This window comes from Arachis ipaensis, chromosome B2 (genome assembly GCF_059453495.1).
Source record: "Arachis ipaensis isolate K30076 ecotype BB chromosome B2, ASM5945349v1, whole genome shotgun sequence".
NCBI classification, from domain to species: Eukaryota; Viridiplantae; Streptophyta; class Magnoliopsida; order Fabales; family Fabaceae; genus Arachis; species Arachis ipaensis.
In genome coordinates this window covers 78,492,614-78,500,043 of record NC_142437.1, presented here as the reverse complement: position 1 = coordinate 78,500,043, position 7,430 = coordinate 78,492,614, and the positions used below count along the sequence as shown (strand labels likewise).

At 40.2% G+C, this 7,430-nt stretch overlaps 1 non-coding gene across 1 annotated transcript; it reads right to left on the bottom strand.

Moving 5' to 3' along the window:
- Window positions 1-848: 848 nt before the first annotated feature.
- On the bottom strand, window positions 849-956 carry LOC148574506 (small nucleolar RNA R71). The gene has a single exon (XR_015906828.1). It is a non-coding gene; the product is annotated as a small nucleolar RNA R71 (small nucleolar RNA).
- Between the last annotated feature and the right edge of the window lie 6,474 nt (window positions 957-7,430).

The window sequence follows — 7,430 nt, the reverse complement described above, 5'->3', positions numbered from 1 at the left end:
TAATTTTTATTTTAATTTTATTTCATTCCTAATTTTCAAAAATTACTAACCTTTTTCAAAAACTATTTTTAAAATTTAACTTTAAATTTTAATTTTTAATTTTCGAAAATCCTCTCACCTCTCATCTTCTTCTATTTATTTATTCATCTACTAACACTTCTCTTCATCTCACATCTCTGCTCTCCTCACCCTTCTATTTGGATTCTTCTTTCTTTTCTCTTCTACTCTTCTTTTCTTCCACTCACAACAAGGAAACCTCTATACTGTGGTAAAAAAGATTCCTATTATTATTTTTCTGTTCCCTTCTCTTTCATATGAGCAGGAGCAAGGACAAGAACATTCTTGTTGAAGCAGACCCTGAACCTGAAAGGATTCAGAAGAGGAAACTAAGAGAAGCTAAAATACAACAATCCAGAGACAACCTTACAGGAATTTTCGAACAGGAAGAGGAGATGGCAGCCAAAAATAATAATAATGCAAGGAGGATGCTTGGTGACTTTACTGCACCTAATTCCAATTTACATGGAAGAAGCATCTCCATCCCTACCATTGGAGCAAAAAATTTTGAGCTGAAACCTCAATTAGTTTCTCTGATGCAACAAAACTGCAAGTTTCATGGACTTTCATCTGAAGATCCTTTTCAGTTCTTAACTAAATTCTTGTAGATATGTGATATTGTTAAGACTAATGGAGTAGATCCTAAAGTCTACAGGCTCATGCTTTTCCCGTTTGCTGTGAGAGACAGAGCTAGAATATGGTTGGACTCTCAACCTAAGGATAGCCTGAACTCTTGGGATAAGCTGGTCAAGGCTTTCTTAGCCAAGTTCTTTCCTCCTCAAAAGCTGAGTAAGCTTAGAGTGGATGTTCAAACCTTCAGACAGAAAGAAGGTGAATCCCTCTATGAAGCTTGGGAGAGATACAAGGAATTTACCAAAAAGTGTCCTTTTGACATGCTTTCAGAATGGACCATTCTGGATATATTCTATGATGGTCTGTCTGAATTAGCTAAGATGTCATTGGATACTTCTGCAGGTGGATCCATTCACCTAAAGAAAATGCCTGCAGAAGCTCAAGAACTCAATGACATGGTTGCAAGTAACCAGTTCATGTACACTTCTGAGAGGAATCCTGTGAGTAATGGGACGCCTCAGAAAAAGGGAGTTCTTGAAATTGATACTCTGAATGCTATATTGGCTCAGAATAAAATATTGACTCAGCAAGTCAATATGATTTCTCAGAGTCTGAATGGAATGCAAGCTACATCCAACAGTACTCAAGAGGCATCTTCTGAAGAAGAAGCTTATGATCCTGAGAACCCTGCAATAGCATAAATGAATTACATGGGTGAACCTTACGGAAACACCTATAACCCCTCATGGAGAAATCACCCAAATCTCTCATGGAAGGATCAACAAAAGCCTCAATAAGGCTTTAATAATGGTGGAAGAAACAGGTTTAGCAATAGTAAACCTTTTCCATCATCCACTCAGCAACAGACAGAGAATTCTGAGCAGAATCTATCTAGCTTAGCAAATTTAGTCTCTGATCTATCTAAGGTCACTGTGAGTTTCATGAATGAAACAAGGTCCTCCATTAGAAATTTGGAAGCACAAGTGGGCCAGCTGAGTAAGAAGATCACTGAAACCCCTCCTAGTGCTCTCCCAAGCAATACAGAAGAAAATCCAAAAGGAGAGTGCAAGGCCATTGATATAACCATCATGGCCGAATCCAAGGAGGAAGGGGAGGACGTGAATCCCAAGGAGGAAGACCTCCTGGGACGTCCAGTGATCAACAAGGAGTTTCCCTTTGAGGAACCAAAGGAATCTGAAGCTCATTTAGAGACCATAGAGATTCCATTGAACCTCCTTATGTCATTCATGAGCTCTGATGAGTATTTCTCTTCTGAAGAGAATAAGGATGTTACTGAAGAGCAAGTTGCCAAGTTCCTTGGTGCAATCATGAAGCTGAATGCCAATTTATTTGGTAATGAGACTTGGGGAGATGAACCTCCCCTGTTCACCAATGAACTAAATGCATTGGATCAACTGAGATTGCCTCAGAAGAAACAGGATCCTGGAAAGTTCCTAATACCTTGTACCATAGGCACCATGACCTTTGATAAAGCTCTATGTGACCTCGGGTCAGGAATAAACCTCATGCCACTCTCTGTAATGGAGAAACTGGGAATCTTTGAGGTACAAGCTGCTAGAATCTCATTAGAGATGGCAGACAAATCCAGAAAACAAACTTATGGACAGGTAGAGGACGTGTTAGTAAAGGTTGAAGGCCTTTACATCCCTGCTGATTTCATAATCCTGGATACTGGGAAGGATGAGGATGAATCCATCATTCTTGGAAGACCCTTCCTAGCCACAGCAAGAGTTGTGATTGATGTAGACAGAGGAGAATTGATCCTTCAACTGAATGAGGATAACCTTGTGTTTAAAACTCAAGGATATCCTTTTGTAAACATGGAAAAGAGGCACAGTAAGCTTCTCTCAGTACAGAGTCAACTAAAGCCCCCACAGTCAAACTCTAAGTTTGGTGTTGGGAGGCCTCAGCCAAACTCTAAGTTTGGTGTTGAACTCCCATATCCAAACTCTAAGTTTGGTGTTGGGAGTCTATAAAATTGACCTGATCACCTGTGTGGCTCCATGAGAGCCCAATGTCAAGCTATTGACATTAAAGAAGCGCTTGTTGGGAGGCAACCCAATTTTTATTTATCTAATTTTATTTTTTATTGTTATTTCATGTTTTATTAGGTTCATGATCATGTGGAGTCACAAAATAAATCAAAAAATTAAAAACAGAATCAAAAACAGCAGAAGAAAATCACACCCTGGAGGAAGGGCTTACTGGCGTTTAAACGCCAGTAAGGAGCATCTGGCTGGCGTTCAACGCCAGAAACATGCTGCATCTGGGCGCTGAATGCCCAGAACAAGCACCAATTCGGCGTTTAAACGCCAGAATTGCATGCAAAGGCATTTTACATGCCTAATTAGTGCAGGGATGCAATTCCTTGACACCTCAGGATCTGTGGACCCCATAGGATCCCCACCTACCTCCACTCATACTCTTCCCTCTTCTCAATGTTCATCCTCTCTTCCCAATAAACACCTTTCCCCAAAACCCTTCACCAATCACATCAAGCTCTCTTCCCTATCACCCATTCACCACTCACATCCATCCACTCTTCCCCATAAACCTACCTCATAAACCCCACCTACCTTCAAAATTCAAAATCACTTTCCCACCCAAACCCACCCTAAATGGCCGAACCTAACCCCTCTCCCTCCACTATATAAACTCCTCTATTCTTCTTCATTTTCACACAACACAATCCTCTCTTCCTCTTCTTGGCCGAAACACAACCTCTCTCCCTCTCCTCCATTTTTTCTTCTTCTTCATCTCTTCTTTCTTCTCTTGCTCGAGGGCGAGTAATATTCTAAGTTTGGTGTGGCAAAAGCATAAAGCTTTTTGTTTTTCCAATACCATTGATGGCACCTAAGACCGAAGAATCCTCTAGAAAAGGAAAAGGGAAGACAAAAGCTTCCACCTCCGAGTCATGGGAGATGGAAAGATTCATCTCCAAAGCCCATCAAGACCACTTCTATGATGTTGTGGCCAAGAAGAAGGTGACCCCCGAGGTCCCTTTCAAACTCAAGAAAAATGAGTATCCGGAGATCCGACATGAGATCCATAGAAGAGGTTGGGAAGTTCTAATAAACCCCATCCAACAAGTCGGAATTCTAATGGTTCAAGAGTTCTATGCTAATGCATGGATCACTAGGAACCATGATCAAAGTAAGAACCAAAGAATTATCTCACCATGGTTCGGGGGAAATACTTAGATTTTAGTCCGGAAAATGTGAGGTTGGCGTTCAACTTGCCAATGATGGAAGAGAACGCACGCCCCTACACAAGGAGAGTCAACTTTGATCAAAGGTTGGACCAAGTCCTTATGGACATATGTGTGGAAGGAGCTCAATGGAAGATTGACTCAAAAGGCAAACCGGTTCAACTGAGAAGACTGGACCTTAAGCCTGTAGCTAGAGGATGGTTGGAGTTCATTCAACGCTCAATCATTCCCACTAGCAACCGGTCTGAAGTTACTATAGACCGGGCCATCATGATCCATAGCATCATGATTGGAGAAGAGGTAGAGGTTCATGAGATTATACCTCAAGAACTCTACAAGGTGGCTGACAAGTCCTCCACTATGGCAAGGTTAGCTTTTCCTCACCTCTTTTTCCATCTATACAATTCGGCTGGGATTGACATAGAGGAAGATATCCTCATTGATGAGGACAAGCCCATCACTAAGAAAATGATGGAGCAAACAAGAGAGCCTATTCATGGATCTCAAGAGACGCATGAAGAAGCTCAAATCCCTGAGATGCCTCAAGGGATGCACTTTCCTCCACAGAACTTTTGGGAGCAAATCAACACCTCCTTAGGAGAACTGAGTTCCAACATGGGACAACTAAGGGTGGAACATTAAGAGCACTCAATCATCCTCCATGAAATTAGAGAAGATCAAAGAGCTATGAGGGAGGAGCAACAAAGACAAGGAAAGACATAGAAGAGCTCAAGGACATCATTGGTTCCTCAAGAAGAAAACGCCACCATCACTAAGGTGGACTCATTCCTTGTTCTCAAATTTTCTGTTTTTTGTTTTCTTTATGTTAAGTGCTTATCTATGTTAGTGTCTTATTACATGATCATTAGTATTTAGTAACTTTGTCTTAAAGTTATGAATGTCCTATGAATCCATCACCTCTCTTAAATGAAAAATGTTTTTAATTCAAAAGAACAAGAAGTACATGAGTTTCGAATTTATCCTTGAACTTAGTTTAATTATATTGATGTGGTGACAATACTTTTTGTTTTCTGAATGAATGCTTGAACAGTGCATATGTCTTTTGAAGTTGTTGTTTAAGAATGTTAAATATGTTGGCTCTTGAAAGAATGATGACAAGGAGACATGTTATTTGATAATCTGAAAAATCATAAAAATAATTCTTGAAGCAAGAAAAAGCAGTGAATACAAAAAGCTTGCACAAAAAAAAGAAAGAAAAATGGCGAAAAAAAATAGAAAGAAAAAGAAAAAGCAAGCAGAAAAAGCCGAAAGCTCTTAAAACCAAAAGGCAAGAGCAAAAAGCCAATAACCCTTAAAACCAAAAGGCAAGGGTAAATAAAAAGGATCCCAAGGCTTTGAGCATCAGTGGATAGGAGGGCCTAAAGGAATAAAATCCTGGCCTAAGCGGCTAAACCAAGCCGTCCCTAACCATGTGCTTGTGGCGTGAAGGTGTCAAGTGAAAACTTGAGACTGAGCGGTTAAAGTCAAGGTCCAAAGCAAAAATAGAGTGTGCTTAAGAACCCTGGACACCTCTAATTGGGGACTGTAGCAAAGCTGAGTCACAATCTGAAAAGGTTCACCCAATTATGTGTCTGTGGCATTTATGTATCCGGTGGTAATACTGGAAAACAAAGTGCTTAGGGCCACGGCCAAGACTCATAAAGTAGCTGTGTTCAAGAATCAACATACTAAACTAGGAGAATCACTAACACTATCTGAACTCTGAGTTCCTATATATGCCAATCATTCTGAACTTCAATGGATAAAGTGAGATGTCAAAACTATTCAAGAGGCAAAAAGCTACAAGTCCCGCTCATCTGATTGGAGCTATGTTTCATTGATAGTTTCGAATTTATAGTATATTCTCTTCTTTTTATCCTATTTGATTTTCAGTTGCTTGGGGACAAGCAACAATTTAAGTTTGGTGTTGTGATGAGCGGATAATTTATACGCTTTTTGGCATTGTTTTTAGTATGTTTTTAGTAGGATCTAGTTAGTTTTAGGGATGTTTTTATTAGTTTTTATGTTAAATTCACATTTCTGGACTTTACTATGAGTTTGTGTGTTTTTCTATGATTTCAGGTATTTTCTGGCTGAAATTGAGGGACTTGAGCAAAAATCAGATTCAGATGTTGAAGAAGGACTGCTGATGCTGTTGGATTCTGACCTCCCTGCACTCAAAATGAATTTTCTGGAGCTACAGAACTCAAAATGGTGCGCTTCCAATTGCGTTGGAAAGTAGACATCCAGGACTTTCCAACAATATATAATAGTTCATACTTTGGTCGAGTTTAGACGATACAAAAGGGCGTTGAACGCCAGTTCTACGCTGTAGTCTGGAGTTAAACGCCAGAAACACGTCACGAACCAGAGTTGAATGCCAGAAACACGTTACAAACTGGCGTTCAACTCCAAGAATGACCTCTCCACGTGTAAACTTCAAGCTCAGCCCAAGCACACACCAAGTGGGCCCCGGAAGTGGATTTATGCATCAATTACTTACTTCTGTAAACCCTAGTAACTAGTTTAGTATAAATAGGACTTTTTACTATTGTATTTACATCTTTTGATTATCTTTTGATCTACTAATCACGTTTGGGGGCTGGTCATTCGGCCATGCCTGAACCTTTCACTTATGTATTTTTCAACGGTAGAGTTTCTACACTCCATAGATTAAGGTGTGGAGCTCTGCTGTTCCTCATGATTTAATGCAAAGTACTACTGTTCTTCTATTCAATTCAACTTATTCCACTTCTAAGATATCCATTCGCACCCAAGAACATGATGAATGTGATGATTGTGTGATGCTTATCATCATTCTCACTCATGAACGCGTGCCTGATAAACACTTCCGTTCTACATGCAAACAAGCTAGAATGAATATCTCTTGGATATCTAATAAAGGGGACCGAGTCCGAGTTATTAGTATCTTTGTGGTATAAGTTAGAACCTATAGATGGCCATTCCTGAGATCCGGAAAGTCTAAACCTTGTCTGTGGTATTCCGAGTAGGATCTGGGAAGGGATGGCTGTGACGAACTTCAAACTCGCAAGTGCTGGGCGTAGTAACAGACGCAAAAGGAGGGTGAACCCTATTCCAGCATGATCGAGAACCTCCAGATGATTAGCCATGCTGTGACAGAGCATTTAGACCTTTTTTACAGAGAGGATAGGATGTAGCCATTGACAACGGTGATGCCTTACAGAAAGCTTGCCATGGAGAGGAGTAAGACTGATTGGATGAAGACAGCGGAAAAGCAGAGATTCAGAGGAACGAAAGCATCTCTATACGCTCATCTGAAATTCTCACCAATGATTTACATAAGTATTTTTATCTTTATTTTCTGTTTATTTATTATTATTATTTGAAAATACTATAACCATTTGATATCCGCCTGACTGAGATTTACAAGGTGACCATAGCTTGCTTCATACCAGTAATCTCTGTGGGATCGACCCTTACTCACGTAAGGTTTTATTACTTGGACGACCCAGTGCACTTGCTGGTTAGTTGTGCGAAGTTGTGAAGTTATATTTGGACCATGGTATTGTGCACCAGCTTTTTGGCGCCA